Raw genomic sequence first — 10,133 nt, 5'->3', positions numbered from 1 at the left:
GGTATTACCCTCAAACAAAATCGTGGGAATAAAAGAGAAAAGTGATTGGCAAGTGCGCGGAAGGCGCTTGGGGGAGGGGAGAGAGTTGGGGGACGACAGAGGGTGCAGGGGGTGGGTGCTGACGGAGGATACTGAGTTTTAAAAGGAAAAAATGAAAAGAAACGGGGGGGGCAGCCCCTCAAAACAAACAAGCGATCCAGCCGCGCCAGCCCAGAATCGGAAAGGAAACTTCACTCTCCTTTCGCTCTCAGCCCGCTCACCGGGCGCGGGCAGTCTAGACGTTTCCGAGCTGGGCACTAGGGTGGTAGCACATACCCGGGGATCGCTCCCCAAGCCCGCGCCTGGCGGGTACTACTCAGACCCACTTGGAACAACTTTCCACCAGAGAGGACAATTGTGCGCTCCCCTAGCCTGCCCCAATGCTGCACCACATGCAAAGGGTTGGGGAGGGGGGGAATGCAGTGTGGGAGTTTGGGTCCTGGAGAGAGTAAAACACAAAGACTAAAAGATTCTGTTTAGAGACAAATAATCTCCCTCTCTCTTCTGTCTCTTAGCGTGTGTGTGTGTGTGTGTGTGTGTGTGTGTGTCTTTTGCTTGTTGTGGTGGAGGTGGGGAGCCATATGGGTGAATGATAGAGGAATTTTAGTCAAAAACTGTTCGTTATGTTACCCTGCCTTTCCTCTTTGTGCTGTCTTTGATCTGTTTACTTGGCTTAGTAATACAAAAAAACAAGGACAATAATATATTCCAAGCTGGTCCCCAAGATTCGGTTCAGGCTGCCTCTTTTTAAGTATGTGCGTGTGTCTCTCTTTTAATTTAATTTTTTTTCTTCATTGCTGCCTGGCATTATTTAAGGTGGTTCTTACACAGGAGACCTCCCCTTCTCCATCTCTGGGTAATTTAGTAGACACTAAAATTACATCCAATGTTCCCCTCTCCTCTCTCGTGTTTCCTCTGTTCCCTTTATTAAATGTTAGTTATTGATTTTCTAAAATCAATGTCTGTTGTGGGGCTTCCCCCCTCACAAGAATCTAAAGCACAGTGCTGATCATGGGATAACAAAAGCTTTGTGTCATGGAGCTTCTCCACCACCCCCCATGTTAAACAGGGTTTTGTTTTGTTTTGTTTTGTTTTTTGAGAGAAAGGAGAATGAGATTTAAAGCTAGGCTACAGAAGTATTCTCTTGCAGTAAAGACTGCTTGAAGTGTTTGTTTCTTACTGTTCTTCCTCCTTCTACCCCCTTCATGATTCTGCTGTGAAATACCAACTTGGCTCCAGCAGCAGTGAGGTCAGGCCACAGCCCAGTTTGGGGACTGGGAGAGATTCTGGCTTCCTGAGAACTTTGGTGGCACCAACTACTGGGCCCTCACAGGTGATACAGTGTCCCAGGGAGGGGTGCGGTCAGGGACACCAACCATCTCTCATGATCAGCCATTCATTTGGGACAAGCTTCCACACTCTGAAGTGGTTAAAGGTGAACTTTGATGTTCTTTAGGTATTTCTCCCAGACTCTAAACATTTACCAGCAGGTCTGTGGACTGTCCACACCTTCCCTGACTGTAACTATTACCTGTCTCTTTTTCCGAAGAGCCCATGAGAAAGCATGAAGTAAGCTGGGGACTTACTTGCCAGTGTTTTCATGGGGTTTAATCTGACTTAACTGTGTGTAGGTCTTGAGAAGCAGGTAGGAGACCTCAGACCATCTTTTTCATTTTCTTTCTCATCAAATACATATCCAATGCCTTTTCCTTTGGGAATTGCCAGGATTTATCTGAACTGAGTGAATTTTTCTTCTTTCCCGGATTCCTGGAAAAGATGTCACTTTTGAGCTTGTGTCTCTGCTGATAACACTAAATATGATGATGCTTATCAACATCATATAGAAATTCCTGGAAAGGAATAATAGCAACAATAATCATAGAAGCTGTAAAGGGGAAAAAAGACCCAAGACCTAGAATGGCACTTTATATAATTTTTAATGAAGTCACCCGTGTGTGTGCAGAGAGAGTAAGATGGCAAGGAAGGGAACCCGGCAGAGCAGTGTCTGTGTGTTTGAAAGCCTGGTCAAAACCATGGCTTAGGGGACGGTGATGTGAAGTATTATTTTTTTTAAAAAAGCCTAAGCAAATGAGGCAGATCAGGGGATACAAGTGTAGAAAGAGAGGAACAATCTAAAAAAATGCAAGCACCAATACTCTTCAGGCCAGCAAGATGCCTAGTAAAGACAGTGTCAGGACCAAGTTAAGAATGGCTAGTAGTTCCCTCTTTCCGCCCACAGGGAAAGCAGGAAGCCTTTTCCTAGAATCTAAGATGTGCAGGGAGGAAAGGGGAGGTGGGATTAGGGAAAGAGGCAAAAAGCAAATAGCCAGCAGACAAGAATGTGTGTAGGTTTCAAGAAAGTTCAGTCAGATGATCCTCAGCCGCCTGACTCACTTTGTAACACTTTCACTAAGGCTAGAGAGGAGGGGGGAAGCCAGCCCCCCTTTATAGTCCTCTGATTATACCCCACTATCTCCACATAGCCTTGGAAGCAGGAATAAGCTCTCCAGAATGGAGAGGCTCTGCTGCAGTCTGCCACCACTTGCAGCCGGTTTGTAACTTGTGAAGTTTGTTGCTTTCACCCCTGATTTTAGGCAGCAGGTCCTAGAATGCTCCAGTTTCCTTCTTGATTAGTAACCATCTGGGAAGAAGGGCCTGTCTGCTCAGTCCCCCGGCTTCCACTACCAGCCTCTGGAAAAATCACACAGACATATGCGGTTTTTTAACAAAAATGAAATTGCTGGTCTGCCTGTTTCAGAGAAGGGAATGAAGTTCTCTTTGAATGGAAAAAAAATGAATTAGGAAGATGAGAAGAAGGAAATGAAAGAAGGAAGGAAAAGTTAGCTTGATTTTGCTTCAAAGTTTCTGCTAAAGGTTTGGGTGCTGTAGGCTGTCTAGGGGTGGCTGGGTAATGGACAGGGCAGCTTTCACCAAACACCTTTGCTCTGTGATTTTCAGTTTGTAAAGAAAAGTACTCAAGTTGATTAGATGAGCAGAAATGATTATCCCTGCTTGAAAGAAACCTTCGCTCCTTTGCACTCCTCTAAAAGGAGTGGAGATTCTGTTAGTGATGCTGAGAGGCAATGGGGAATGGAGAAGCTGCTCCCATTGCAGAGGTACTTAAATGGAAAGAAAAGCGACAGCAACCAAACAACCCCTTCTCAGGCTAGGGCTTCCATCTCCCCTCCCTCACAGGCAAAGTTGGGTTGGGCAGATGGAAGTGACAGACCCTCTAAACACATCGAAGCAGGATGGTGTCCTTCAGGTTATAACTGGTCACAACTTACCTACCTTTGCAACTGTGGACATTTTTGGAAAGTCGCTCACTTTCCTAAAGTTGGTAAGCTTGTTGTAGGGAGGCTGTTTGCCTGCTTCACACTCAGGCTGCCTGTGCCCGCAGGTACCAGCTCTGAGGATACTCCAGAGAGATCCATCTCCATCCTGTTCTCTCCATGGAGATGCTGCACACACAAGGCTGGGGGCTATGTATCTAGATGGATCTATTTGTTTTATTTTGGCTTGGAAAAAAAACTATGCCAATTGGGGTAGGCACGTGCTTTACTACGCAGCAGAGCCAGCAGCTAGCCCGGTGGCATCCTTGCTATAGCGGTCCACCAGGGATAGGGGTAGGCTTCAGGTTTTAAACTTTGTAATGCTGCTCTGTTGTTAAGTAAAAAAATGATTTCTTATCGTTTAGCATTTGTTTTCAAATGTGGAGAAAACCTAGCCTGCAGTACCCTGTCAAACTGCTCTGTCATAGATTCTGGATTCTTCCCTTCATTCTCTCTTTATTAATTTGCTTAAAGAAAATTACAAGAGGTTTACAAAACTCTAATGCCATATTTTCCTGGGCTGTGTGTGTGTGTGTGTGTGTGTGTGTGTGTGTGTGTGCTTCCCTTGAAGATAGGAAAGAAGGCTGCTGTTAGCTTTCTAACAGGGGCGTAATTATTCTGGGGGTGGGAGTTCTTCTCCTTACAACTCTCTTTGTCATCTGCGTTCTTCCAAGGCTCCGAAGGTGCTTTTTCTCTATGTGAAAGGAGATTCTTTGTCCTATTCTTCATCAGCACTGTGGCTTCCCAAGGTAGACACTATTTTGTGCCTGTCACAGAGAGAGGGAGTGCAGGTTTGCAATGCTCACAGACAATTGATTGTCTGCGCTAATGTGTTTCATTTACATGTTTATAACGTCAATGGTGCTGGATGTCCACTGTACCATTCATTCCTGCATTCCCACAAGGGGGCAATTGTCTGAATGGCCAAGTCAGACACCTTTTGGATTGCTCTTTGCTTGTCTTTTTAGAGCAAAGAGATAAAGGAGGAAAATCTGTGATGCAGAAACACGAGTTGAAAATATACAAAATGTCAGTACAAAAGCAGATGTTAACATAAGCCCAGATATTCTTTTTAGCCAACATGTGAATGCTGAAGACTAGAATGCAGAGCAGAGGGAAGGATGACTCAGACCAATAAAGACAGCCCCGTGCCTTTAGTTCCCTTTCTTCTTAAGCAACCAGAAGATGAAATGTGATTTTTCTTTTAATTTTTTGAGCCTTGGAACATCTAGGAACCTCCTCGTTGTTAGTGTGTTTGCTGTGATTTGTGAATTTTGTATGTATTTATATAGCTCTGTTTGTGCCAACATCATCAGCTTACCACTTGGAAAAAAATCTATTGAATGACTATTTGGGCTGTAGGGAGTGTAAACTTTTAAAAGTAAGATCCAAGGATTTCTTCATCAAGCAGTTTTTAAAGAAAGAGTATAATAATCATCAGGCTGTAGGAAGCCTTGCCTTGTAAGCTGTGTGCTAGATAGTTTCTTCTTGGGTGACAGTTGTGTCAGAGCTAAAGCTCTCAGGAAAAGTGTAACCAGTAATTACAAAGTAAATAATTTCATTTAAGATGTTCTGTCCTTCCCCCCCCTCACCCCCTCTGTGTGTGTGTGTGTGTGTGTGTGTGTGTGTGCATGTGTGTTGTGTTGTGTTTCCTGTCAGGGTGCTGACAGGAAAAGCCATCCAGGCATGTGTCTTCTGGAGTTCTCTCCTCTCCACTGTCCCCTGCATGTCACACATCTCTGTAACCCACACCAGTACACCTGTTTAAGAATATTTCACAGATCAGATAGTGTCTTGCTGGTTCATTTATGTAATACCATCATTAGAAGTTTGTTTGATTTTCTGTGTGGTCCAGGAGGAGAGAAAATCCTAACTGTTGTGTCATGTGGTGGGAAGTAAATGGGGGGGGGGTGCTTTTATAATTTTGTAGCAAATTAGGGGAAAAAAGAAATGGCCAGTCAGTGGGAGGATTTTTTTTTCTTTTTTTTTTCTTTTTCTTTTTTTTCCTCTCTGGGAAGACACACAGTAGCTGCACCGTTAGCTGAACCCTGACACGGCGGTCTTTTGAATGCCTTAGGTATGATTTCACTTTCGCTCACATCAATGCTGACCTGAATGCCTTTCATATCTGATCCGCTGTGTCTCTCCCAGTAAACATCCCCTGAGGGGAGAACAAAGAAAGAGCTCTTCTTCTTCTTAATCACAATTCAGCCCTTCACCGCCGGCAGGCTCCATTTGCATTCTGCCACAGAAAGCCAAGATGAAAAGAGAGAGAGAGAGAGAGAGAGAGAGAGAGAGAGAGAGAGAGAGAGAGAGAGAGAGAGAGGCGCAGAGGGTAGTGGTTGAGTAAAGTAACTTAGGTGTTTGTGGCTGTTTGTTGGGCCTTCCCCTAGTTACCAGCCTTATATAGTTGATGCTCAACCCTGCCTGTCCCTCCTGACAGGCATATAGTGTTACAAGATGGCATGTCTGTACTATTCGTGGCCACCACTCCACTTGAGGTAAAAAGTGTAAGAGAGGGATTGAATTCTAGCCCAGACGCCTGTTAGATTTGGGGTCAGGTGTGCAGATTTCCCACTCTTGGATGCTACTTACAATCTGGCCTTAATAACTATTATTGTTCACCATATGACCTAGGAGGTGGGGGCACTGGAGGGTGGGCGGGAAGGGGTGGGCTTGGAGACCCAACCCTGGTCTGGTTGCAGGGGCTGATGCCTGAACACAGATTAAAAAAAAAAATCCTCAGGAAAACTGGAAAAGACTTTCCCATTCCCCCCCCCCAACCCTGACTTTTTATGATAATTCATATTTTCAAATGAAAGGGGAAAAAAGCCAAGAAAGAAACTCTCAAATGAGCCAAAAAGGAAAAAAAATCTCTGAAAAGAATTTTAGGGGGAAAAGTTGTTCTATTTTAAAAAGCTTTGAGGGCTGTAAAGTGCCACGCTTTCACACCTTCTCCATACTTTTTTTTTCAGATTTTTTTAGTATGTTTAACATTTGTGAGATGACAGCCTTTTTGTATCTCAAACTGGATGCTTCAGGATTTGTAAGGAGGGGCTGGTGGTATTCACGTTTTTCTTGACAGAGAAAGTTTGTGCCTAAAGGGCTCTTTCTTGCTGGGGATTGTTTAAACCCTAGTAGGCGGACCTGTCAGGCTTTCCTGTGTTATTTGCCTCCACTTTCAACATGCAAAAGTAACATACAGTTGAAGACACCGGAACAAGACCACAGCAATCGCAGGTCCCTTTCGTGACAACTTTTCAGTACATTATCTTGCTATAGAACTGGCTTGTCTTTATCCCCCTTCTAAAACCACTTTTAAGATACTAACAGTTCTTCCTCAACAATTAGATCACATACAGTCTACACACACACACACACACACAGAGAGAGAGAGAGAGAGAGAGAGAGAGAGAGAGAGAACTTTAGACATACAAGCTTTGCAGAAGAAGAGAGGGCTGTTGGGTATTGGGTAGCTGTTCCAACACCAATGTGGTATACGTCACTTCTGAGAGCAGCAGGAAAGGACACATTAGGAATCGTACATGGCATGTGACACAGATTCCTAATTTCTGCCCCCCTTCCCCAGAAGATTTACAGAATTTACAAAAAGAGATTAGCCCCACACCTTCCACCCCTCCTATCCACTCTCCTATCCACCCCCATGACTCTAGCAATGAAGGATTTAGGCAGATTTACTTCAGTAAACACCTTTGGACACTGGGGGTGGGGGGGTGGGAGTCTGTTTGCAAAAGGAGGCTTTTGTTAAGTGAGGTACCAGGCAGCTGTGATATTAACCTACCCAGCAATGTGGGTTAACTCTTTGAGTGCCTGGCCCTTTGCAATCAGCACATGAAATCCTGGCTCTCCAAAGACACTCAGAATTCTGGCTCTCGCAGTTTATTATTCAGACAAGTCTTGTAGACGTGAAAACTGTTCAAGCTTTTAAAACAATGTGGTTTAATTAGATGAGGTGGACTTACATTGCTCATAAGCCCTCCAAATGGTGGTTTATAATTGGCAAGGAAAAAAAAAAGATAGAGAAAGGGGAGTCAAGGCAGCACATTAAATATTCCAAGAAATATCTTTAGAAAAGCTATTTTCATTTCTAGCTTTTAAAATATTAGACTTCGGTCGCTAGAGGGTATGAAGCAGCTGGGGTCTCTCTCCTTACTGTGAGAGACACCAGAAGTTTATGAGGAAGAAAGGGCTTCGACTTGAAAAGCTGCAAAGGCCAGTCGGACAGTGACATTATCTCAGTCCTGGCATCCTTGGGAGGGGGAAGTCTTGCTATCTGTCAGAGCTCGAGAGGTCATGTGAACCTCAGAGTCAGGCCTTCGGCTCATACCGCCCGTTACCAGCTTGAGACTTTCCAAAGCAAGCAGAGAGGTTTTTATGAGGAAGGAGTTAATGGTTATTTTTTGTTGGGCACAAGAATAACTTTACAGGTGTTGCATTTGGGCTTAAATAAGATCGCCTTTTTTAGTTTCAAAGAGCGCGTGTAGGTGTCAACGTTCGAGCAGCCATAAATGTGTGAGAAAGTAAAGGGTATGAGACATGACAGAATTAAAGGTGTTTGCTATGTTGTTACACCGTGTGTCAGGCTGCAAGCTCCCTTTGTCACAGCCTCCTGGTGATTTGACAGCGCAGATCTACTTCCCTTCTAGGTGAGACAGCATTTTTTAACTGGAGTTATAAATACGGTACACCCTTCGGGTTGCACCCTGCGTCCTAGATCCATGAATCCCATTTGAAATATCTTGCCCTAAGACACAATGAACAAACACCCATACACAAGGGGGCTGTGGGCTGGGGCCTGCCCAGCGCCAGCGTCACAGTAGCTGGCATTGACTGTTGTTTGGCAAGAAGATCCTCTGCCAAATCATCCAATAATTAAGTTTTATGTTATTTGTATGAACGACCAAGCATGCAGTATTCCTTTTCAAAGCAAAAGGAGGCTTACAATTACTTTTTGAACACTTTCGGAGCATGGTCAGGTCACAGTTTGGGGGCTGAATTAAAATGATCTCATTCATGATCTAATTGAGGCTGGCACCACCTTATAGCAGTAGCAGGAGTACATAAATATAAATCAAAGACCAAAATTTAGCAAATCATATCTTTTGCTAGAAATCTGCTCATGAATTATTCTCCAATTGCCAACCCAGAAGTTAAACTTTGTCTCTTCTGAGCAACAGTAACAGCAGATTTTCTTTTAAAGGCTTCTGACAGGAAAGTTCCAGGAGCTGAACAGAGAACAGAGAAGGAAGATGACCCATGCTTCCTCAGATAACTATGTGTTTGTGACCCAAGAAAGTATGAGCGCTGATAAGGACATGCCCAGGAGCAGTGGGCACCACAGACTTGCGCAGACATTAATGTGGGCTTTCAGAAGCCAGTCTCAGGAAAGCCAGTGCTCTGACATATAGGGTAGGGAGGAGAGAACATGTCCAAAAGGAACTGACTGAAACTTAGCTTTCATTTTTCAGCTGAGGGATGCAATCATCAGAATGATTCACCATTACTTGCAGTTATTTCTCTTGCCGAGCTAAGTTGAAACACTGAGACTTGAAGCTGTCATTCTGGTGAAGAAGATGAGCCAGGACTATTACTGTACATACTCAAGTTACCTCTCCTATTTTAACTACAAAATTACAGCTCAGACAAATTCCCAATCAATAGGTCAAAGAATACATTCTACCATAACTATCACTTGGGGGGGTCTTCTCCATCTTTGTGTATCTGGGCATCATTTTATTTTTTTTTCTAGAACAAACGCAAAGAGCTTGAATTCTTAACTTAAATATTGTGAAATTAAAATTTTACATCTCATTTGTTTGAGGGTATTCCTTCTATCAAACAACGAATACAGAATTTGTCATCAGTTTACTCAACTTAACTTAAAGGAAGGTATGATTTTAAATCTCCGGTAAAATGATTTCTTTCTTTTGAGACTAAGTAGTTACCCAGAATGATTTGCCATGACAACAAGACACATTCCACATAAAAACCAGCAATAGCTACATTGCTTAAATGAAAAATATTGGGTTTTGTTCTTTACAGACTGTTTCGTGTTTCTTAATTAATCCTAGAGAAGAAGAAAAAGTGTTTCTAACAAGGAAGTAGCCACTCCCTCACTCCCAAATAAGTAACTGGTAACAAATCAACAAATTAAAACATTATGCTATGTAGATCTGAGGTTTTGTTCCCCTCACACACAAATGAGTACATTTTCAAGCAGCCAGTGCCCACGTGATCCACAATTTCAGCATACAGCTTTCACTATTTACTAGCTTTAATTATATTTATATTCTCTTGCATATTCAAGTAACTGTAATCAAGGAAACTTTGCAATTTGCCTATTCTTGGAAGTACCTGTTTCTATTTTCAACACCCAAGCACATTGATGGAAGTGTTTCACATCATGAGATTTCTCAGTTGTAAGAGGTGAGGTTTACATAGAAAGAACTCAGTAGGCTGTGTTTTCATAATAAAAAGACCCATTAAGGGAGAAATATCTAGAAGCAAAATGGTTGCCCCCTAATGACTTCCCATCACCTTTGCTCTGCTAACAAAATGTGAAGACTAAATCCAACCCATCGGTACACCCAAGCACGAATGCATACTAGGACCCTAACTCTGGGTCTTTTTCTCTTCAGCCTTACTCTAAAGAAGACCCACTCATAAATGAGACTCATTTAAACAAAAAGCATAGAGAGGAAGAATTGATGTAGACTTCTGCAGTCGAATTTCTGGAGAGAA

General features: G+C 43.2%; 1 protein-coding gene across 7 annotated transcripts in view; it reads left to right on the top strand.

The window, feature by feature from the left end:
• Zeb2 (zinc finger E-box binding homeobox 2) overlaps positions 1-10,133 on the top strand; it is a 134,424-nt gene that overhangs the window by 9,086 nt on the left and 115,205 nt on the right. The window lies entirely within an intron of this gene.

The sequence above is a fragment of the Mastomys coucha genome, unplaced genomic scaffold (genome assembly GCF_008632895.1).
Source record: "Mastomys coucha isolate ucsf_1 unplaced genomic scaffold, UCSF_Mcou_1 pScaffold15, whole genome shotgun sequence".
NCBI classification, from domain to species: domain Eukaryota; kingdom Metazoa; phylum Chordata; class Mammalia; order Rodentia; family Muridae; genus Mastomys; species Mastomys coucha.
This window is presented reverse-complemented; position numbering and strand designations above follow the sequence as displayed.